We start from the raw sequence: 24,433 nt of genomic DNA, 5'->3' as shown, positions 1-24,433 counted from the left end.
GGGGCTCCTTATGGTTGTCCGTAATGTTCTTTATTTGATGAAGAATTGTTTGTCCAGTTATTTCCAGAGTTATTTCTCTGGATCAATGGAAGAGACGATCCGTTGATGTCTCTTCCATTTCCATCGATGGAAGAGATGGTTTGAACTTCCTCCCTCTACCCTCAATTTTGGTCCTTCTTCAGGTCCATAGAACCTCTTTTTTGTAGTTGAGGTATTATTTGAGCTTTTGTGATGTTAATCAGCTACCCCAATTTGCAAAACACTTTGTTGATATTGCAATAATTTTAAGTGTAAAGAAATTGTTTGGACTAGAAATGAGACAAAATATTCTTGGTAAAATTTTGGCCAATACTACTTCATCATACCTTGTTGCAGAAATTAAAAGTTCAAACACACAGTTCCTAACCCCTTTGACTGACTGAAAGTACATTTACTGTCTACAAAGTAGAAGAAATGTGAACTAGCTTACCAAATGGCTTAAAGAGAAGAGCTGATGGTTCATTTAAACATCAGAGGTCTGTTTCTCATGTGGTGTGCCATCTTTGTATGTAGTGGCATAATTGCACACAGTGACTGATGATTCAGATTTTTATTCCATATTCTCTTTGTGATTATAATTTGTCACTGTCCTGTGTGGCAGGTCAGCTACTTTGCTTTGTTGCTGAATAATTTATTCCTAAAAAATGGGGAGTCCAGCAAGTCACAATTTTGTGATAGTATCTCGTTATCCCGAGACCATAATTATGACATAATATCTCAATAATCTTTGCTTGTATCATCCAATTATTAGAAATTACCTAATTTCTAATTGCCTACTGTTCATTAATTATCAACATGTTCTAGAATTAATTTGTCCCAATTGTATTTCTGCTTCCTGTCTAATTGTTCCGATGTAATTCACATTTAAATCTGTTACGTTTTAAATTGTAAACAGTATTTTATAGAGTAAGCAGACTCCATTGCTCTGTTATAAAGTACAACAGTATAAACAGCCTATTTCCTGGAGGCGGATAGGCTTTGTTGCATTCCTGCAGAGGATTTGACCTCTGAACTTAGCTTGTCCTGCAACACTACGGCTGCTAACACTGTAACTCTGCCTCGACAGGAAGATGTGTTTGTAGTGTTGGTTTAAACTCGGCAGCAGACACACCAGCAACTACTGCACAATAGCGTTGCCTTGCGTCGAAAAGAGCCTATTCTTCGACTACACTTAGCCGCTGCTGAACAGTTCAGTCGCGATTGCTTTTAGGTTGCTTAGTAGCCACCCAGCAGAGGCGAACGCTAAAGAAATGAAGGACAAGCAAAAGAGAAAGAAGGAGCGGACCTGGGCTGAAGCAGCTCGAATGTTAAATAAGACTTTATTTGCATGTAAACCATGAATGTTTTAGAAAAGAAACGATTTTAATCCAGACACGTTGCTGCCTGTGGACATTCCACTCACGACCACATCCTAGCTTCTGGTGTTTAGTTAGCCAACTATTAGCAGCTAGCAGCTTAATCATATTAATGCGAGAATTAATCTTGCCAACAAATACTTTGTGTTTAGCACGAACGCTACTTCTCTTTTACGATTGTTGTTTGCGTAAAACGTGTCTTGTATAATGTATTAAAATGCGACGTAGTGAAACCCCTAAAGCTTGGTAACAAAATAGCCGCTTCTTATTCAGGTCTTTGTTTGCTAGGCAGCTAGTTAGCTAGCTAGTTAGCCAGTAGCTCGACGCTTTTGAGCATCTGAACAGCCTCAATGCGCAAATATAGCACAAACAGGCACACAACGCGACTCAAATACCAAAGTAATTTGGTATAAACACATATTTATGGGTGTATGTGAAGCAATTTTGTTTTTTGGAAATAACATTTTGAGGGCAAAGCTATTTTACCATTATCAAGGTTAACGTCTTCAAGTGTCTTGAGAATTTACTCTTGCTGTTAATAGAGCACCAGAGCTGGATTCAATGTAACCTTCGTGTAAAGCAACACCCAATTAAAAAAAAAAAAAAAAACAGTTTTGAGGAGGTGCATAAAAGGTTGTAATTGAAAATTTTCAGTTGCCAGACACATAAGTACAAACACAGTAGATTTGTGGTCAGGTTAAGGCCTGTATTAGTTTAGCATAGCTGCAAAATTAATATTGCTATTGGTTGGGTTTTATTTAAAGTAACAGACACCACACATGCTCTTGTAGACATTGTTTTCTAAATAGTGACATGTTTTTCAAATACATAGCTAAATACAAGTTTTCACTTTATGGTCTTCAAACTATTCTTTGATTACAAATAAGGGTGCAGTTTTCTGGCCAATTGCCAATGACCAATCTTTAAAAAGTCCGACATGTTGATTATGATTTTGGCTGTTGCCAATTTGTTTTGTCTGAAACGTCCTAAATGTAGCAACCAATTTGCTAACAGTGGGGTGACTACTGCTAACTGCAAATGTGCAGACATGATCTGGTGGGTGGGTCTGTCAGTCAAACTTCTTTCATGGGAGAGCAGAAGAGGAGAGTGGTTAATTTTTAGACTTTTGCTCAGGTAGATAAGATCAGAATCAAGTAAGCAAGTATTAGCTGATTACTGATCTCCCAAAATAAAGGAAATGGGCACAGTTGCCAGAGGCATAAGTACAAACAGAGTAGATTTGGGGGCCCAACCAGTCACTTCCTGTGACTGGTTGGGCCTCTAAATCTTGTAAATTGACGTAGATCACAGCCAAGTTTCACACAAACTGGACGATTTGGAAGGTGCTCTTGCAGAGCCGGTCCCCTTGCAGTGTCATTTATATAAACCCTCTATGAAGGTTAATTTTATGAGTATATAGCTCCAACGATCGCCTTGACTCTAAATGCCGTACCCCTGTTTTGGCTCACGCACGCACAATGCAAACTTTCAAAAGCGTGACTATAACTCGGCCATTGGCAGGGAAAACGCATGGGTGAGGTTGGTTTTTCAAATAAAGTAAATATTTCATGACATTTAAATTTATGTAAAACTCTGATGATCGCTAGTATAAGTGTGCAAATATAGGGCATACATATGTTCACATTGTTTTAACATAAATGGTAATAAACTTAATTCTGAAAGTTTGGGGCTTTTATTTGTGCTGTGCCTATTAATTACACCTCCTGAGCACAAAGTATAAAATTGGATTGAATAGATCAACCCTTATGCCTCAGGCACATTGCCACCGATACACAATCAAAAATTTTTTTCACAGATATTGATATCATATTGGTACATCTCTAACCCCAAACCAAGCGCAGCCCCTCACCTGGCAACCCAAGTGGAGCTCCTCCCACATCATTACAAGAGATGCAGTGTGTTCTGCCGTGGATTTATGCTGCACAATGGCTGACGAAATAGGAAAATGTTTTGTTTTCACCTGCAAAAGAGAGCATTTGTCTATGAATTTTGTCCCACTCAGAGAAAATAGAATTGTGTGGCTTCATTTTATCTTTGCTTGTAATGTTCCTGCGATATTACCATAGAAAGTTGTAGTTTGCGCTGTTCGGTTTAGGAAGGAGTTCTTTGAAACCTACATGGCAGGATTTGCCAAAATACTTGGACTGAAGGAAGTTTCTGTCCCTACTGTCCACAAAAAGTCTCCAAATTATGGTGTTGTAAGCACATAATAATATCTTGTGTTGTGCTTTGTATTGTTGTCCGGCATGTACATTAATTTGTCACTTAGCACAAGATAATGCTGAACGTTAGCTTCCACTAGTCCTGTGTCTCATGTCATATTACCCACAATATCTGCCGATTTTCTGTCAAAATTGTAGCAAACTGAAAGTGATGGTCTACATTGAAAAGATGTCGTGTTTGTTAAAACATGTCAGACACTCTGGCGTTTTTTTTTTGTTTTTGTTTTTTAACATGTTGAGAGAAATGTTTCTCCTCTAACCTTGCAAACGTATATTTTAAATAAAGATGGCAAAAATAGTCTTTGTGCCAAATTCTTGTGCTGATGTCAGCTGCTGGATGTCATGACACACACTGCCCTGAAGCAGAATCCCCAGAGTTTGAATTAATAACATATATGTGTCTCAGATATGCAATGTTTAATCCTTCAGTGGTTGTGGCTTGAAGATTTGTTCAGGGTTCTGCGCTTCTTCTGCTTCAGGGTCAAAGATGGATGTTTGTGCCACTACGTGTCTGCTTCTTGCCTTTTTCACTAGTCTGAAGTGCTAATGTAAACACCGAGTTAGGAGTGCATGACCGACAGTAACTTAGTAATTTCCGGACTATAGAGGGCACCTGATTATAAGCCGCACCCCCTACATTTTTAAAGGAAACCCATTTTGTACATACATAAGCTGCACCGGTGTATAAGCCGCATGTGCCTACATTGAAACATGAGATATTTACAAAGAAAGACGGTGCACAGAAAGTGTTTTTAAAGTTTTAATAATATGCCGTAGCTTTTCTTTCTGAACAGCAGCAATGTAGCAAAACAACACTAACAGGGCTGGTTTAAATAACATACGGTTAAAAGTCACGGAGAGCCGTCATCCTCTTCCTCTTGTGCACTGAAACCATGGAAGTCTTCTTCCTCAGTGTCTGTTTCCTTCTTTATCGGCCAACTCGATTGCTTTTAACTTGAAAGCTGCATCATATGCATTTCTTCTTGCATTCTCCATGATGAGGGTCTGTTCAAGCTAATTTTATTCATGCAGAAAGCACGATGTTACATTAGTCTTCCTCTACAGATATATTCCAGCTGTCTCACGCTTACCTTTTCTGCTCCAGCGCCACTACTGGCCGTTAGAAAAAATTCATAAATAAGCCGCATCGTTGTATAAGCCGCAGGGTCGAAAGCGTGAGACAAAAGTCGTGTCTTAAAGTCCGGAAATTATGGTACATACATGTGACGTAGCCCTAAAACGGCACGGTCCTAAATGAGATCTCAATGTCTGAGAATGATTTTGTATATTAAATGTAATGAACGTGGGCGTGCTGTGGTGGTGTAGGGGACAGGGCGAACCACATTTGGAGGCCTTCAGTCCTTGACGCGGCAGTCGCGGGTTCGATTCTGGACCCGGCCAGCGTTTGCCGCATGTCTTCCCCCCTCTCTTTCCCCCTTCCTGTCAGTCTGCTTTCAAATAAGGGACACTAGAGCCCACAAAAGACCCCCTGGTAGGGGAAAAAAAAAAAAATGTAATGAATGTGTTTTGTAGGCCACACACCTATGCTAGCTTGTTCAAGGACTCATTATGGTGGACCTTTATCCAGCTGCTGTCAGTATCTTACTAGTGAAGGAATTACAAGTTGTGATGATGAGCACAACCTGTGAATCCATGCTTAAAAAAAAAAATTAATTAAGAACTGAAGTAGCTAAGTGGTTGTTTCCCTCTTGTGTGCTGAAGGAGTCAAATAATAAAGATTGGTGACTGACTGTTTGACAGTACTGCTAGAGAAACTTGAGAAATGATAAAAATGTTTTCTCCAATGTAAATCATTTGTGATGAAGCATTTTGAGAAACCAGTGCAAGGATTTCCCCCAGAGGACTTGCTAAGTGCTGTGTTAGAGGCATTGGGGCAGTCCACTAACAACCCATAATTTTTTCCACGTTAAAAAATGTTAGTCACAAAAATCTTGAGGTGCACGAGCAAGCATCATAAGTTAGAAAATGGGGGTGCACTAATTGTAGTTTTCTGGCCGATCGCTGATAACCGATCTTTTAAAAAGCTTAACCTGCCGATTCCGATTTTTCACCAAGGTAGATGAGAACGGTGGATAAGATCGACTTCACGATAAATTGGCTGACCGATAAATCGGTGCACCCTTATCACAAAACAATAGCGGGTGAAGCAAACGGGCAGGTGCAGCTCAATTGATGCTGCTCTTGCCCAGTTCAATGCATCAACTATAAACCTAGCTTAGTTTGTCTTTTCTGTCACTTTCAGAGGGCAGCGTAAAGTGAGGAGGAAAGCTGGGCTATCCCAATAACAGCTTATTGACTCTTTGTATTTCAAATTATCTGTTTAATTAAGGTGCATTATTAAAAAATCAAATCCTCCTGAACTAATCTGAGATTTAAAATAAACATACAGTGAAACTTATCCCATAAGTTCAAAATAAAACATGCTTTGACCCAAGATGGATTCAAAGTACGTTCACTTGTATCCTTAATGTATAACTTGTCGTGTTCTCTGTTAGCGAGGCGCGCATTTCTGATCATATGGTGAGGTGCTACTCACTCTCGCATGCAGTGGTCGATTATATGACCTTATGTCTTGCTTGAAAGTGGAGATAATACACTGGGGGAAACCCTGTGGTTGTTGTGACACGGCTCCCAAAGAAGAGCTGGCTTTTTTTGGCTCCCAAACGTCTCACTTTATTGTCTGCAGACCCATATTTTAGCTTGACTGGGCTAGATATGTTTTGCGTGATAAATCATTTTGCATTCTGTGTGCCCTATAAAAGAAGCCTTTACTTGCTTAATTTTAAATGTTTGTTCTGTTAGAAAAGCAGGATTTTAAAAAGATTTTTGTATAATATTTTAATCAAACTTTACATTTTTATCACAAAACGAAAGGAAAAAAAATCACTGGAAGCAAGTCTAATGATCAGACCCATAATTCACAATTATTATATAATTAAACTGCAACCAGATGCTGCACTCTTCTCCTCACCACTGTTGTCTGTTCCACTTTCTGTTCTCACATAACGGTCTGGTCCCATATCCTCACACATGATTGGCCACAAGGCCACCTCGCTAATCAAAACAAAGCTCTGCCCTGAGCCGAGTCACAGAGTGAGAGCTGAGCAGCAAAGGGGGAAAATATATGGAACAGTCTATCTCGAAATCCCGAGTCGAAATATTCCCGACCGACCCGTCACTGCTGTGTAATACGTGTGCATCCTGAAGTAGTAACTAGTTCATTTTAAGGTGTTCATCATTATGTCAGTACTTCTCTGGATGGACATGTTGATCTATTTACCATACTGAACAATATAGAGATGGAAGGATTTGTCTGCTCATCAAAACACCTGCTTCTGACCTGTGCTTAAGGTTCGTTTTGTATGTATTTTTGTTTATGTATATGTGAAATCGGGCATCCTCAACGCCAATGCCAGATGTCCTGCGATTTTAGCTGTGTTCTTGCTCCAACCTAGCAGATTCAAATGGCTTAATTAGCCCCTCGGCATGTTATCAAATTCTACTGAAACCTGCCGACTACCCATTTGTTTGAGTCAAATGTGCTAAAACATGGAAGCCTTTAATACATTCAAGTGACTGGCCCATAGGCCTGATTTTGGACAGCCTTGTGTTACATCATAGAGGTCTGATAGAGATGTCCTTCGGAGTCCTCCTCTGGACTGCACAAAGTTTAAAGTTTTTTAAACTGTGTTCTTCAAAAAATTTATCTTCCAGGTCCTGGAGAACTTCTCTGATGCACCCATGACTCCCAAACAAATCCTCCATGTCATCCAGACCAAGGGGCTGAAGGAAATGAGGTCAGACACAAATGCACAGGATCACAGTTTTGCTGGATGGATTAACTTCAGACTTTACTAAGTGCTTTCAGACTACAATTGTCTAGTCTCCTTTAAGTGAGCAGGTGTCAAATCAAGGCTCTTGATTGTCTTGGAAGGTAAACATTGTGCACTTAGCTTATAGTGGCAAATCAGAATCTGCTTCACTAATTGCAAGTCATTTTTAAGACGTAATTGCCATGGTGGATCTTTAAACCACATATTCTTCTGTGTGAAAGTATGATAAAGTCATCTAATTGAACAATTGAGCGACCTCAAATATCATGCTCAAACATGTCAAAATTTTTCAGATTTATTTGACTTGGGACAGGAATTTTGTCCCAAGTTTTTTTTTGTTGAAATTTTTGTGTTAATAACTGACTTTCTTTCTGTCTCCATGAACTTCGATTGCTGCCAACTATAAACAGAAGGTACGTTCATAGTTTTCAAGTAAATGTTGAAATTGGAGCAGTTTTTTTTTTCTTTTATTACCTATAACATTTCCTTTTTGACACCCTGTCTGTGTGCGAAGGGCATTAAACAGTATATATAGAGAAGTGATTCCTTTGTCTAGTCAGGTCTCTGTTCTGGGTTCTCCGTCTGCAGATGAAATAAAGCTGTGTTTTGTTCTCTTTTTAACAAGGTTTGGACTTTGTTAATTTCTCGCGCTCGACAAGTGCAACTTGTTGACCAAGTATGAAAGCCACATTTAGGTGGTATTTTAACAACTTAAGAGTTTTGCTTTTTGGTTCATACACCATTATAAAACTCAAGTATTTCTTTATATAAAAGTTTCTCTTCCAGAACACAATCCTGTTTAGTCCAAGACAACATTACTAAGTTAGAAGTGCTAATATTTCAGCTACAAACATCGTTTTTGTGTCAGAATTTCAGAGAAGAAAAAAAAAGAAATAAACTGGGACAGACCAAATGCACATTTGGTAAATACTATAAGGACTAGAGGTTGTATTTATAAAGCTTGCGTACACACAAAACCTGGCCTGAAACTTGCAAATGCCACTTTCCATGCAAAAATTCTGATTTATAAAACGGTAACAAAATGTTATGTCCCACCACTGCTGCTCTTGAATAGCATTCCTATTTATAATAAGTTTATTTAGGACATGTAAACAAGTGTGATTTATATCACTAAATACAGTAACTGTATTTTCACATTTATTTACAGATGCTTTTATTGAACAAACACTGGAGAAAATAGTAAAACTGTCAAAGCTGAAAGTTATCTTGATAAATGATGAATGATGCGATAAATGGCCAGCTCCAATTTAAAGCCGTTGCACAGTTCTCCCTCAAAAAGAGGATTCTTTTGGCACTAAAGCCAAAGGAAAATAAGTTGCATGCTCATCCATAAAGTGTAAATGGCACTATGTAATTTATTACCCAAACCAAACAAGATTTATCAAACAAAATGTGGAATAGTTTCAAATTTGCTTTTTACATTTTAAAAGGACTTGATGTATTATGAAAAGATAATGGTGGAAACATAAACGTACTCTACCATCTCTGCAAAGTCTAAAAGTTGATTTGTGTGCGTGTGGCTGCAGTGGCACCGCTCCTCTGGCCTGCCTGGTCACCATGCTACACTCTCAAGTGAGGGGAGACCGGGTCAAGAACAGCATTTTCTTCAAGCTCCCTGGACGAATGAGCTTGTTCACTCTCAAGGTACTTCAGTCTGAAATTGTTTTACCTGCTTAAGTTAAAATAACATGGAATTACAACTATTTTCAAATGAAGTAACTCTAACAACCTAACATGGAAGTAATGCATTGGTTTGCATTGCTGCTGCAGGTAGCTAGTTTTAGCTTACAATCTTGGTCACAAATCGCCAGTTTAGCCACTAGCATGTGACCAGTAGCTAAAGCTCTTTTACTTGTCCCAAAAGCCCTTTTAAAGTCAAGTTTTGTATCACTTGTGTTTCTACAGTGCTACCTCACTTTTGTGTCATTTTTCTGCAGAAAAATGCCCTCCAGTGGACAAAACCAACTTCAGAGTCGGAGGTTCCACCAGAGCCAGTGGGAAATGTTGCGCATCCAACTTCAAGCTGCAGTACCTCAGTGGCGGGTTCTGCTGTTGCCCTTGTTGACTCCAGTGAAACCATTGAACAGGAGAGCTGTGACTCCTCAGAAAGCGATTGTAGCAGCCATCATAGACAATGATGGTAACTCAATAATACACACATCATTAATTCATGTTTTTGTGTTGAGTCTTTAACAGTCTTGAACGTTTTCATACACCTGAAAACATATGCAGTGAATCTATATTTTCCATAGTTGATCTTCAGTTTAATTTACTTAGTTTTGGATACTTTTGAAGTGAGGATATTTTAACTTATCAGAACTGGTTCAATGGAAAGATTTCATAACAGGTAGTCAAATATGTTGATAAAAACTGCCTTTTTTTAGCAATAACTTTGTGTTATCTAATAACATATTAGTGCTCAGTAAATATTACCTATAAATTCAATAAGTAAATACTACCTATTCATTAGTGACGGACCATAGTACACCCTTCAGTGACGGGATTTAGCCCTTCAGTGGGATTTACCGGTTTTATGACGTTGTAATTATGTAATTAAAAATGTTGGTGGGTAATTATATGTTACTAGAAGACGTTCCAACAATCCTTAAACACTCAACTATGGTCTTAAAAACGACAAATTAAATTTAAGATTTTATGAAGATGGCAAGTTTACGTCTTAAAAGTGCATAGAACAGAACACCTTTCCTTTATACATCCTCCAGATTTGCTGGAAATAGAGCGCAGCTGCCGGTCCACCCTGTCGCCTCCATAAATACATATAGAATGTAAATTAGTATAAATACCCGGAAGTCTGCCGCCACATGAAGCAATAACCATGGCAACGTCCTTGTTTGTAGCAGTATAAGTATTTATAATAGTAATTATATATATTATTTAAAAGGTTCTTTCAGGGAACATAAGGTAGCCTCACAAAAATAAAAATAATACATTTTTACAAAAGAAAAAAAATCCAAATAATAATAATAAGTAAATAAAGAGATGGTGCAAATGCCTGTTTGAACAGCAGAGCGTCCAGCTGGGTTTTAAAGACAGACAGAAAGTCATTTGTGTGGGGAATGTGGATGTTTATTATAAGTAGTGGAATCAACTTATGCACTTTTGTGCATAAGTTGTAAATTTACAGAAAAGAGATGCTTTCGGTCCGTAAAGGTGCAAAGCTGGCTGTTCCACTGAAGGATGACTGCAGCTGGACCGGTACCGCACGGCTCCTTCTATAAGTTTCATCTGGATTAATCTAAACACTAATAAACCATCAACATTTCCCAGCAGATCAATATGATCAATCGCTCCCTCTGAATCCTTCCAGTGGCTGATGTTCTCCATCAGAGCCAAAGCGTTCCACAGTTAGCAGCTCACCTTTATGCTGCTACTTATATATGTGTGATTGTCTCCACACCTCCATCAACCTTAAACATAATCAAACCTGTTTGGAGTTAATCTGCTGATCCAACCATGTTTTATTGTCTTTTTAGTGAGAATGAAATTACCCCAGAGATGCATTTCGCACAGACCAATAATATATTTTTTGCATTCTAGTGAGGTTTTTGCATCCTTTTACTTTAGCTTTCTTTATTTTTTGTGTTTTAGCTTATTTTCCGAGGACAAATGTGGTTCAGTTTCGTTGTTTAGTTTAAACAATAAGATATTAAAATCATTTTAAAAAAACCCCTAAAACATCGAGTTCGATACTTCTTGGTCTAGATAACACTGAATGTACAGCATTTTCCGCACTATAAGGCGCACCTTTAATGAATGGCCTATTTTAAAACATTTTTCATATAAAGCGCATAGAAGAGACGCTACAGTAGAGGCTGGGGTTACGTTATGCATCCATTAAATGGAGCTGCGTTAAAGGGAATGTCAACATCAGTCAGATAGGTCAGTCAAACTTTATTACCGTAATGGATCACAAACCAGCGTTCTGACAACTCTCTGCTGCTTTATTCCCGTGTTCTACTGCACGATTGATCGCCTTGAGTTTAAACTGCGTCGTAAGCGTGTCTCTTAAAAGGAGCCATTTTGGGGTCTTTACACAAACGCACCAATGTAAATGAAACGGCACGCCACAAGAAGTCATATATCCCAGCATGCACCGCGCGCCCTTCTTCTACGGGGAAAATGAAGTCGGCTGCTTAGTTGGGAGACCTGTTGGTCCACATATAAGGCACGCGGATTATAAGGCGCACTGTCGGCTTTTGAGAAAATTGAAGGTTTTAGGTGCGCCTTATAGTGTGGGAAATACGGTAGTCAGATTTTAGTGTATTTATTTGAGTTTTGCCGCTTTGTAGTTTGATGTTGTTCACAGAAAAAGTTTGCGTGGCTGCCGCACGAAAAAGTGCTGGCATGAAAATATTTACGCAGACTTTGACGCAAAGTAAATTTTTATGCATGCCGACTTGTGCGTAAAATATGGCGCCGCACATTTTTTGTGCACACACACGCTTTAAGCATGAGGCCCCAAGACATTTTGCAACTGGCCTTAGTAACATCTTTTTTTTTTGTGAAATATAACCATGTCTTGGATATTTTCTAAAGCAAAATACAGAGCATGTGCAATACGTCATCACGCAAACGTGTCACATGTAATGGAACCGATGAGTAGGATTGTTAAGCAAGCAGCTTAACTATTCCCAGGAACTGAACTGGGTTCTCTAAAAGAACCGTTTCTTGATTCCCATCCCTAAATCTACCCTTTCTCATATCTATTGAGGAAAAAATTGTTTTGCAATATGTATTGCCTTTGTTTTGTTACCTAGCTCTAATCATAACATACTGTCTGTTAAGAATAAAGTAACACTTTTTTATATTACAGCCAACATTGACAGTCTTTCCAAATCCCACAAACTCACAAGTATGAATATTGCAATGGTTGCAGTCAACACTGTCCAAATAATATCACTTGTGAGTCAAACTTGGGGAAGTGGAACAGACCCACCTACTGGTATGTTTGTTCCTTTTAAACTGCTAACTTCACCAGAATTTCCACAGGTTTGGTGCTGTCACTTGGTTGTTTAGAAACTATTATAGATATTGTGTCAAATAATACTTGCTTAATTTAATATTATTTTTCCTGGGTTATAGCATCAGTGGATGAGAATTCATCCAGTGCCTCCTGCTCCACAGAGCTGCAGACTCCCACCACCCACCCTCAGACACGTCTCAGCAGGGCAACAGGACAGCAGGGACGCACGGATCCTCAGCAAAGCCAACACGCTCAGACTAGACTGAGCCGTTCAAGACAGGTGAGCACTCTGCACAAAGACATCAAATGTCATTCAGTTTCAGACTACACTGGCCTGAAGACTACTTATGTTTTTTTTTGACTTCTCACCCAGTAAAATGTTTGGGACCTGTTATGCTCGGTTATAGTAACATGACATTTTGTTGGAATGGGTTCCATGCATCTCAGATATATTCTGGCTGTTTGTGAACCCATTTCTTTATTTTGGTGTTGCTGTATGTATCTTCAAGGTAGGATGTTGCACCTACGTATTGCTCCATAGCACAACAGCCCTTATTCTCAGTGGCACCATAACATTTGCTGTAATATTTGGAATGAACTTTGCAATTTAACATTTTCTTAGTTGAAGGAACTTATAGCATTACTAGCTTAGTGGGGTTGAGGTTTAAGTTGTCCTTTTACTTTCACATCCAAAGCATAGTTTTTGCAGCTTGGAGCTGAAAAATCTGAAACATGTTTTTGGTTAAAATGCTCACTTGCCTAATGTGTGTGCACAAAGGATAGAAGTTCTGACATCTTCTGTTTTCCCTGCTTTCTACAGTCAGGAAGACAAAGGAAGAAGGCTGTCATGATGCCCCGTGTTGTCCTCACGCCACTTAAAGTCAACGGAGAACATGTGTCTACAGGTAAAGATGTGAAAAGCGTAAACTGTGTAATGAAATTCTGTTTTGCTAAATTAAACATTACTTGAAAACTGTATTTTTAAATATAGAGAATGTATTACAGATTGCCCGAGTCAGAAGATGGGGCCGAATAGGACATATTTCTCAAATTATCATTATTTTTCAGAAAATATTGTCACGGTTGTGGTCAATGACTTTGCTCTTCTGTAACTAATGCTGTGTTTCATTTATTATTATTTTTTTTTTACTGAAAATATTTTAGCAATAGAAAAAAATTGCAACAAAGCAGAGTTGAACTCACCCATTCCATTTAAAAATCTGATGAATATTTAAAAAAACCCACCATGAAATATAAAAATGATCCACCCATTTCTATCAATTGCAATCTTATAGTGTATTGCTGATTAAATACTTTAAAATTAAATAAAAACAACAGTAGTTGTTGACATTTGTGCTGCAGGCTGCAGTCCTACTATTCATGACATAAAGCCGTTCAAAAGAATCGAGTGGCAGACCAAGAAGGACTGAGGGTTTTCATTGGATTAACCCAATGTCCTTCGAGAAAATCAACCAATGGGCCGCTGCAGTCGGTGAAAATTATTTTTGTTACACCTTTTTGGTTAAAGTGTGCATCAACCCACTCGGTATTGTCCAGTACACCAGATGGGAAGTCGAGCCTTGGACAGGAATACAAACTTAACACAATTATTATTATTATTATTTTTTTTTGTTTAAGTTGCAAACCGCCCAAGATGGCTGGTGTTGTTCAAAATCACACACCACTTCACACATTTACCCACATTTGACCAGTGGCACCCAGAGTGGAAATTTGCGAAAAGATTCATACCATTCATACCGCATAACAAAATGTGAAAAAAGTGATGTGCTGTGAATACTTCCTGTGTGGACTGTACAGAGAATTTGTGCTGATTCTATTTAACTGGACCAGTTTGTCTTGTAAAGTGTAAGGATGTCATTTGTTTGCATTTGGATTCTGTTGAATGTATTCCAAGTTGAGCTCATTCCTTTTTCTTCTTCTATTTTTAATTTTTTGTCTCAGGGCCCATGAAAAAGAGTCGCGGAGGTGTAGACATAGACTTTGAAACGCCTGGGTCCATCCTGGTCAACACCAACATTAGAGCACTCATCAATGTTCGGACCTTTTCAGCTTTTCCCTCGAATTCACAGCAGCAGCTACTGCAGCTGTTGCCTGAGGTGGATCGACAAGTAGGTTACTGTGTTTTTGTTCATTTAGTGTAGAGTTTCCTCTGACAAAATACAAGATCTCTCTCTGTCCTTTTTCTGTGATTTAGTAAAAAGGTGAAAATTACAGCAAGGTATGAGAGACTACTGCACACCCAGCAGTGGGTATCTCCCAGTCACAGGAGGCTTTATACTGGTCTCATTGATAGGCCATAACTGGGTTAGGGTTAGCGCCACTGGTAAATGAGGAGACTACTTACTTGCATTGGCATTGGAGAAGCTACTCATATGCCTAGGATGGTCACTCATTGGATCACCTGCTCCCTCTGCTGCATGAATTCTACATGTGTTAAGACCTGGCTCAGTGAGCTCAGTGAGCCATCAGAAAAGACAGGGAGACATGGACTTCAAAAATAACTAAACTATTGAGGGGAAAAAAAAACAAACAAAGCAAATGGGTTGTCACGCAGCATAACTGTACAGGGTTTCCCCCAGTGTATCATAAACTTGGTGGCCTACCAGGCTTTACCTGCCCCCCCGTGTTGTTACGTTGAGGGACCTTCGGCTTTCACGTTCGCCTCGTACTCAGCATCACATTGGTTTTATTTTATTATTATTTTCATTATTTTCCGGGTTACATTTTGCATCAGACCATATCAAATGTTTTGTCCACTTAGTCAGCCGGAGATCAAAAACTCTTGACCCGTAAAGCTCAGGCAACCGAAATGGTTTCTGTGGTCCTTATTAAAAACTCAACAGACACAAAATGGAAGAGCTGCTAAAGCCACATGAATTAAATTTCCAGTTTGTCCCTCTGTATCCAACAGAAAGTGCAGCGGATGTAGCTCGTCATACAGGGCCGGGGCCTTGAGCAGAATTTGATTTAGGGGCCCCTCTTCCTGCTAAGAACGTCAGCACCACTAACAGTATTTCAACATGGATTAAGTAAATTCTGGGAGAAGGGAGTAGTTTAATTGGCCAATCTAGAGCTCAAACTCAAAAATTAAACGGACAGCATCAGATTGTAACTATGGTAACAAAACAATCTGTGAAGATTGTTCTTTGAACTTTTACAAACTAAATTTGCCAGCTCCTTAAAATCTTAAATTTAAAGATAAAACTATTTAAAATCTTCTAATTTATCTATGCTGAAACCATAAAATCATATTTGGCAGTATTGATAATCTCAATAAACAAATGTTGCATTTGTACATCTGTGGTCTGTGTTAAAATATTAATATTTATGAGGATATGTACTGTTTACCTTCAACTTGCACACTGTCACAGCACAATTATTTTAGACCTTATACCAATGCACTATACACTTGTTTATTAGGCAAGAAAGATTTTATATAAAAAACTTGATGATTTTCAATTATTTTAGATATATTAAATAAATTGACATGTAGCAAATACATTCTTAATATTCCATTTTACACTTATTTCATTTTAAGCATTTCTGTAAGTGTCTTAATATCTTGGTCAGACAAAAAAGTGAACATTGATTGACTTTTTTTTTTTTTTCCTGCTTTTAGATTGGGCCTGACGGTATGACCCGCCTAAGTACTTCAGCTCTTAACAATGAGTTCTTCACCCATGCCTCTCAGAGTTGGAAAGAAAGGCTTGCTGAAGGTAACTTAATTACTTACAAACAATTCAGGCTCCACTAGTGAGATTTTATGACAACCAATTTTACCGTTGATGTTAAAGGCAGACACAAATTTTTAAAAGATGTATATCAATTCCAGGTTTACGTCTTGTAAAGCTTCAATTGAGTCACTAGGAAGCGACATTGAGGTCAATCGAAGTTTGAAAAGTAGGAAATGTTCATTATGGTGGCTCTGACTGACTTGTTTTGGTCAAGAATGACATACTGTTTTGAGGCTTGTAGCATACAGTACGCTATTAATACAGTACGTGTACAATATTGCATTCATTTTCCTACTGGAAATTAAGAATTTTTTAAAGTGCACTAAGGAGCCAAATATCTAGTTAAAATGTCTAGTGGTTCACTTGCTAATTTTAGGATGACAATTCGATTCAGAAGCATTAGATGACATTTGTTAATTGGAACTATATAAATAAACTGAATTGAATTTTTCTTTTCGTTTAAAATGCTTGAAATGCGTTTTCAAAGCTTTTTCAAAGCTTTTTCAAACTTCTTTCAAAGTCATTTTTGATTTAACAATAAAAGGCAGGTAGGCCAAGACTTTGCAAGAAATATGCCCAATTTACATTAAACACCTTTAAATGTGTTTGATTTAAAAAAAAAATTTTTTTTAGGTGAATTCACCCATGAAATGCAAGTCCGATTCCGACAGGAAAAGGAGAAAGAGAAAAAAGTAGAGGCTTGGAAAGAGAAATTTTTTGAAGAATACCATGGGCAAAAGTAAGATCATATTCATTTTATTGAAATACGGATTTTTGTTTTGCATAAGTTTACAATTTAATTTGTGTTTATGTTTTGCATGTTTTTATCATCACTGACATTTTGTCATATATTGGTCATATAAATCCACAATTTGCTAAAACTCACCGTGTCCACCTCTAGGTCTGGCTTAACACGAGATGAGTCTCTAAAACTCATGAGTGAAGCTAGTGAAGTTGCAGGAACTGTGCTGGAAAGTGATGCTGACGTCGTCTCAACCGGTGTCCCGAAAAGACGCAGTGTGGGTCGGCGAAGGAGAGACGGCAGGATGAGGAGACGCACACGGGCTGACTTGCGTCGTAGGGCCCGCCGTACCCTTTGCAAGACGGGTCCAGCTCTGCAATCAAAAGACACTAGTGATGACACTACTGCTGTTTTGGACATAGCAGCAGTGTCCATCGACTCTCCTACATCCAACAACACAGTTGTTCAAGGAGAGGTAGTTCTCCATGTTGACTGTGGTGTGGAGCTCCCTCTTGAGAGTACTGTGACAGAGCCTAAGGCCTCTCCCGCTCCAGAGCCAATAACATTGGCAGTTCCTACTCCTCTTCCAAGTCCTAGTCCCAGCACAGCATCCACCAGTGCAAACGAAGAGACTGAAATTACTCCCTCTTTGCTCCCTAAGGAAGCTGCACCTGTTCTAGCTTCCACCACCTCGCCATCTTCCTCATCCAGTTCTTCCTCTTCACCTGCCTCCTCACCTGCCTCATCACCCTCTTCTTCTGAACAACAGGGAGCTTTTACCACAGGTCTGGATTCGTCATCCTCTTCAGGATCTTCCAGTGCCACCGTTCCTGCTGATCCCTTGGATGATACAGCCTCTGTGGTCACCTCTATCACAGGAGGGACCGTCACTAGCAGCCGTGAGAGCAGTCCGTCGGCTAGTCCAGCTACCACCCCCATGCTCATTACTCAGCTCAAGGAACAGAAGAGAAGGCAAGATGAGGTTGACGCTTTCTGCAGCTTTCCGAAAAAAAGGGCACGTCTTAATGACCGTCGGTCCTTTCGTACCACAATTGACAGTGTCTGTTCAGAGAAGCCGCTGCCGACAACCGAAGAACCCAAGGTGCCACCTATCCGGGTAAGACTTGGTTGCAAAGCTAAGAAATATTTTATGTACAAAAGTATGCTGCTATCTGGAGAAATACTGATTTGCTGTTTTGTCTGTTGTACTAGATTCAACTTTCCAGAATCAAACCTCCCTGGGTCAAAGGGCACCCCACCTACCAGATCTGCCCCAGGATCGTGCCCCAGACCGAATGCTCATGGAGGTCGGGAATGCAGGCGGCGACCTTGCAGACATCAAGGCCAGCTCAGCAAGCCTGCCCTAACGCGAGGCTGTCTAGCGTGTCCGGCTGTGGTCTTCTACTGGGTTATCGGATAGCAGCAGCCAACGAAGAACAAGAGAGCACCCAGGACCAATCGAGCCCGGAGGAGGAGGAGGAGGAGGAAGAGGAGGAGGAGGAGATGGTGAGATTGAAGAGCAGGAATTTTCTTCAGAACCTAATTCGTCTGGAACACAACTACAGCTTCTCGATGTAGAAGCTACATCCCACTCATCTCCTTCATTGTCAAATACATCAGCTTCCATGTCACCACAAGTTGCAAGTCCTCATCAACACAGACCAGGCATGGCAGCAAAGGTTCAAGTGGATATAGGGGAAACGTCAGCCAAACCCCTGAGATCCTGTAATGAGTTAACAGATGGGGATTTTACAGTTCCCCCAGAGCCTGACTCCAAGTCGGTGTCATCAGCCACCAAGTCAGACAGAAACAGCCCAATACCTGAGTCTACTGCTCCCTTTTCAGAAGTGGCAGATCCAGGTTGTGTAAAACTTACCTTAACCCAAACTTCAATCCCGGATTCCTTTCCCAGGTTTGGGGCTCATGGCGTGGACGTTATTCAAACACTGGGGACCAAAGGACAAGAAAAGGGAAAGGAGGTTGGTCTGGGTGGTGTTATCCATCACAGTTCACATCATTTAGACCCACGGGAAGAATTTTCTCATTTAGCCACATGGCCAAAAACGGTATCTTCTCCAAAACATGCAGAGATGGTTGACGTTTTCAGACAGAAGGATGACGAAGAGGGCGTGCACAGCGATTCAACAGAAACTGCTTCAGACTGTGAAAATGAGACTCAGGAGGATGAGCAGCAGCAGCAGTATTCTGACCCCAACTGGAGCTCGCAGCTGAGCAACCAACGAAATGGCCAGTTGGTAATCTGTAGCCTTTCTTCTCAAAAGCAGCAGCCAGTGATTCAGAGCTACTTGTCTAGCCACAAAGGTCAGACGGTCATCCAGCCCTGCTTCCCCAAAGGTCTGCATGACAATCAGCCTCATTCCCAAGACCACCACTCTTTTAGTACTTGTTCACAAGGAAAAAAAGAAAGCATTGCTTTAAAAGTGGAAATTGGAGAAGACTGTCAGAGCTCTAAGGAAACCTATACTGAAGGGGAATGTTGTGGATCTTTAAAGTCTCCTGTCACTCAGCCAAATGGCTTAGTGGCCTCCAAAAACTGACAAGCTCGGCCAGGCCTGTGTCCTCCGTGAAGCCAACAACCCTTTGGTCACACAGTTACTACAAGGCAGTCTGCCTCTTGAAAAGGTTTTACCATCACATTCTGCAAATAGGCTTGCTTTTAGCATATTACCTGGTCAACCAACAAGACCACCAGAACCAAGGAATCTTGAAGCTGGCCATAGGTCTGAGTTTTCTGTCCAGTGTCCTACTTCAGATTTAACTCATAACCTTCCGAAGTCACCCACAGACAGTCTGGTCTCATGTTTCACAGGTGCCCAAGATGCACCTCAGCTCCAGCCCCAACTAGTTGTTGGGGCTGTCCCTGTCATTACCTCTCTGCCCATTTCTTCAGCTTCTTTGTCATCCAAAGGCAAGTCAGAAGGTGTCTCTGGCTGCTCTAGAATCTAGAGTTATTAAAGAGTATTGTGGTCATCAACGTTCACAGAGGAACACTCCAGACAGAGTTCAACAATCTGATCAAATCATGTCCAACAACCCCTCTACTCCTGCTGAAACCTACCATGCTGAAGCAATGGCCAGTACTAAGTTTAACATTCAGCTTTCACAGTCTCAGCATCCCCACTCTCATCAGAGAAAGCCGTCTCCTGCACCTGGTGTGAAAAACGAAATTGGTCCACGGCCTTCCTGCCAGGCCATTGCCAAGTCTGTATCTACCGTACCTGGTGTGACTAAAAAGGAGCCAGGGAACTCCACTGATGGATATTTAACCGGAGGAGCAATGGAGGGACTTCTCAACATGGAGATGACATTGACAAGGATATCAAAGAAAGAGCACAGCAAAACTCCCTGTTCATCCAGTTCCCCTTCCCCTCTTTCTCCTTTACCCTCGTCTTCATCATCCTCCCTTCCCTTCCAAATATATGGAAAGTTGCCTAAACAAGGTGGAAGTGGTGGAGTCGTAAGTTACACAGCTAATGTGTCAATGATGGATAACGGTGGTTTCTCCCGCGGTATGGCTGATGGCGTACTCCAGCTGCGTCCCCGCTTGGCCTCCAGCCACGCCACACTCAGTATTCAAGCTTTTACAGACACTACAGCTGAAGAAGTAGCACTTAAGTGCTCATGTCGCCTCAAAGCCATGATCATGTGCCAAGGCTGTGGTGCTTTTTGCCATGATGATTGCATTGGACCTTCCAAACTCTGTGTTTCGTGCTTGGTGGTCAGATAATGTGTTCTAGTCTCTGTGCACTGTAGAATTGCAGTCTGTAAAATACCAGCAGCATTATTGGGCAGCTTTGGAGTGTACTGAAGCCTAATGAGGCTAGAGAACACAGGGCAATCCAGACTGGCAAAACGTGTCTTGTAAAAAAAAAAGTTTTTTTTCTTGTTGCAGATTTTGTGAGTTTTTTTTGTTTTGTTTTTGTTTTTTTTTCTTCTAGGTGTCTTGATTTATATATTATTGTTGTTGTGAATCTGGGGCATGCCTAACTGTAAATCTTGCCATTTACCTCATTGTCTTGCTCCATTTTACATCATTTGGAGGTCACTGTTTTTTTTTTTTATGTCTTATTTGCTCCGCAAATAGGAACTGACTGTATGTCCAAAGAAATATTTTTTTATTCATTAAAACAAGTAAATAAAATGTCACCTTATTTGACTCATGCTGTAATTATCTCCAACTAGGCTCAGATTTAAATACATTTGACATATGAAGGAATTATTGTTATTGGAAAGTGTTATGTTTTCCAGCCACATTGTATCATTTTATAGCGCTAAAGTGACTGTTACTTTCTGTGTACAGTATATCAAATATGACTTTAAAGAAATTTGACGTTGTAATTTAGGACCTTGAAATTGGGCCGCCGTCTCTTTAAGAAAGTCCTCCTCTTTCCAGCGCTTTGGCTCCAGAAAGTTACCACAACCGCTGAGGTGGCGCCGGTTTCACCAAGCGTTTTGCACACCTTTATGGTTGCCACAGGAGATTAAGGGATTTCTCAAACATGCATGGAAGAATCAAAGCATCAAAAACGTGTGTTTCTATAACATGGAATAAAAAGCAATCTCATCAGTTTGATCTCTCTGGATTCAATCCAGCGCAATGAAAACGATGCAGAAGTAAAGCCGTTAAAATACTTAATGAGCTGATTTGAGAAGTAGCCCAGTGAAGCTCAAAAAAAGTCTTTTACATTTTACTATCCCTTTAAAAAAAATCTGAATAGCCCTGAAGATATTCCATTTGCTATCAATAATATTTCTAAGATGTATAAAAATTTTTTACTGGTGGCTCACGGATTTCGTATGGTTTTTGAGAAAAGGTACAGATTACATCCAGGGAGAAATTTTCAGAAATCCAGTCATCTAGAACAAACTGAAAATTATTGATTTCAAACTTTAAGGACACATTTAAGTCGTGAATTTTGTAGGTCAGATCTTATATATATATATATATATAATTTTTTTTTTCTTAAATTATAATGTCATTAATGAGGATTTAACTTTGATTTGGACTGAAACTTGGCAAACTCTTCAGATGAGTCAATGCTCACACAGTTGATTTTAGAAGAATTTTACATTAGAAGGGATGAAATATCGGCCTGGAGTTTATCTGAACGTTTGGATCACAAATAGAAATCTTAAATGCAAGTTTATTTACCTCAAAACTTTGGTGTGTATCTATTAATATGTGCATGTTGTAATGATTAAGAAAGGTAACAAATTGAAACTTGATCTGAATGGGAATGCAAGATGTAAATATTTTCGTTTTCTGACCCAGACGGAATAAATCAGAAAACGGAAATATTCTGCCCTATGACCTGTGGAGTTTATCCAAAATGCAGTGACAAGAAGATGCAATAAAACATTAAACATTTAGTAAGATTTGATCAGAATGCGCTTCTGTCATTGTATAGAAGCGCAACAAGATTTCATTTCAGTACAGCCTGTCCCCTGATTGAATCGTTTACCCAGTTAGGAGTACAACTCTCTGACTACGAAGGTTTACATCGGGTCCAGACTGTGACCCAATGTTTTGGAACAAACACTCACACACTCTGAAAAGGAAAACAAGTTATGAAGAAATATTACGCCTGAATTCAAATGTGATAAACTACGAAAAGAGAGGAAGAGAACAAAAGACACTGACTGCGATTGAACAGCTGGAACAAACCGAACGAGTCGTTTCACTCGCTGGGAGTTGAGTTTAATTCCCTGGTTTGGATCTTGGCTGCATTGTGTTTCTGCAAAATCTTCCTCCATCCTTCAGCTAGACAGTTTTCCCAAATTGCTCACAGACAGACTGTGAAGTCGGAACTTAGTAACCTCACTAAATTCCAAAGAGTTGTACCTTTGGCGCTATGAAAATATTCATTTCCAAGACGAAGCCGCAAACGGCGGGATCATCTGCGTGACCTGAGCAGCTGCGGTGACAGGACGCTGAGGAGGACCATGCACCCCCCAGTTGGAAGTAACTACATTTACTTGAGTGGCTTTTCTTTTAAAAGTACTTTTAGGACTATTTTACTACACTGTACTTTTTGCTCATACTGAGTAATTATTATTATTATTATTTTCCCCACCAGGGTGTCTTTTTGTGGGCTCTAGTGTCCCTTATATGACAGGAAAGAGGGAAGGAGAGGGTGGAAGACATACGGGACTAGGAATCGAACCCGCGACGGCGTCGAGGACTGAAGGCCTCCATATGTGGGTCGCGCTATCCCGTACGCCACCACAGCACGCCCATACTTGAATAATTTTATTATAAAGTCTCGCTACTCTTGTGTAAGATTTCTGGATTATCTACCCACTGAAGGAAAAACAAACATGTTTTAACCAAAAATTCACCAGACACAGAAACACACCTGCAGTTTCTGTTAACGTTTCATACATTTTATATCGAAAGAAACTGAGTTTGAAAACTGTTTCCTTTGCCCGATTTTGTTTTTGTTTTACTCATACGAATTGTTGTTTTGCTCCTTAAAATAACAAAATTTTTGCTTGACTTCGAATTTTTGGTCCGTCCGATGTAGTTTTTAAATATAAAATGATAATTTGATCAATTACTCGGCACTGGAGTTGACATGTTACCAAATACTTTTTTACTCTGACTTGAGTTAATTCTTGGATGACTACTAATTATTTTTACTAGAGTAAAAATATGTTGAATAATTCTACCCGTATTTAAGTAAAACATTTTTGAGGGATCCGATATATTATTTCAGTAAAGTTTTTACTGGTTTAGTTTTTAGACCACAAGTAGCAGTGTAGCTATATATTGTATATCTGTCATTTATCATGTGAGATGAGTGACTAATTGGAGCGGAACGGTGGAGCAATGCGCCAGTTGCTGTCTGACGGACATCTGCACTGATTTCCCTTCCTCAGCAGAGTCAGCTGGCCACTCCTCTATTTAAACCACAATAAATAGATCAATACAACTTGATCGCGCATGCACGCACACACACACACACACACACACACGCACGCACGCACACACACACACACACACACACACACACACACACACACACACACACACACACACACACACACACACACACACACACACACACACACACACACACACACACACACACCTAAGGAAAGGTTTTTGTTTTTGGACTGTGAGAGGAAGCTGGAGAGAACCCACCTGTGTAAAGGGTGAACATGCAAACTCCGCGCAGAAAAGCCCCAGTCTGGGTTTCAAACCCAGGATCTTCTTGCTGCAAGGCAACAGTGTCCCACTCTGCTTCCCCTAGGAACTTCCCCAGATATTCACTTTCGTGTACATCCACCCAAGAGCCAACAAAGAGCAATGTACACTGGTCAATGCAGCCTCCGTGTCTCGATGCCCCTGTGTTTGTTCTCGTTAATTTGAACTCCTATTTATTAAAAGGAAAACTCTTATCAATGTCACTGTCAATG

The 24,433-nt window shown here is 39.9% G+C and overlaps 1 pseudogene; it reads left to right on the top strand.

Annotated features, from left to right (window-relative positions):
- The first annotated feature begins 1,013 nt into the window (after window positions 1-1,013).
- LOC122821555 lies at window positions 1,014-21,160 on the top strand (annotated as a pseudogene).
- The last annotated feature ends 3,273 nt before the right edge of the window (window positions 21,161-24,433 follow it).

The sequence above is a fragment of the Gambusia affinis genome, linkage group LG01 (genome assembly GCF_019740435.1).
Source record: "Gambusia affinis linkage group LG01, SWU_Gaff_1.0, whole genome shotgun sequence".
In the NCBI taxonomy this organism is placed as follows: Eukaryota; Metazoa; Chordata; class Actinopteri; order Cyprinodontiformes; family Poeciliidae; genus Gambusia; species Gambusia affinis.
This window is presented reverse-complemented; position numbering and strand designations above follow the sequence as displayed.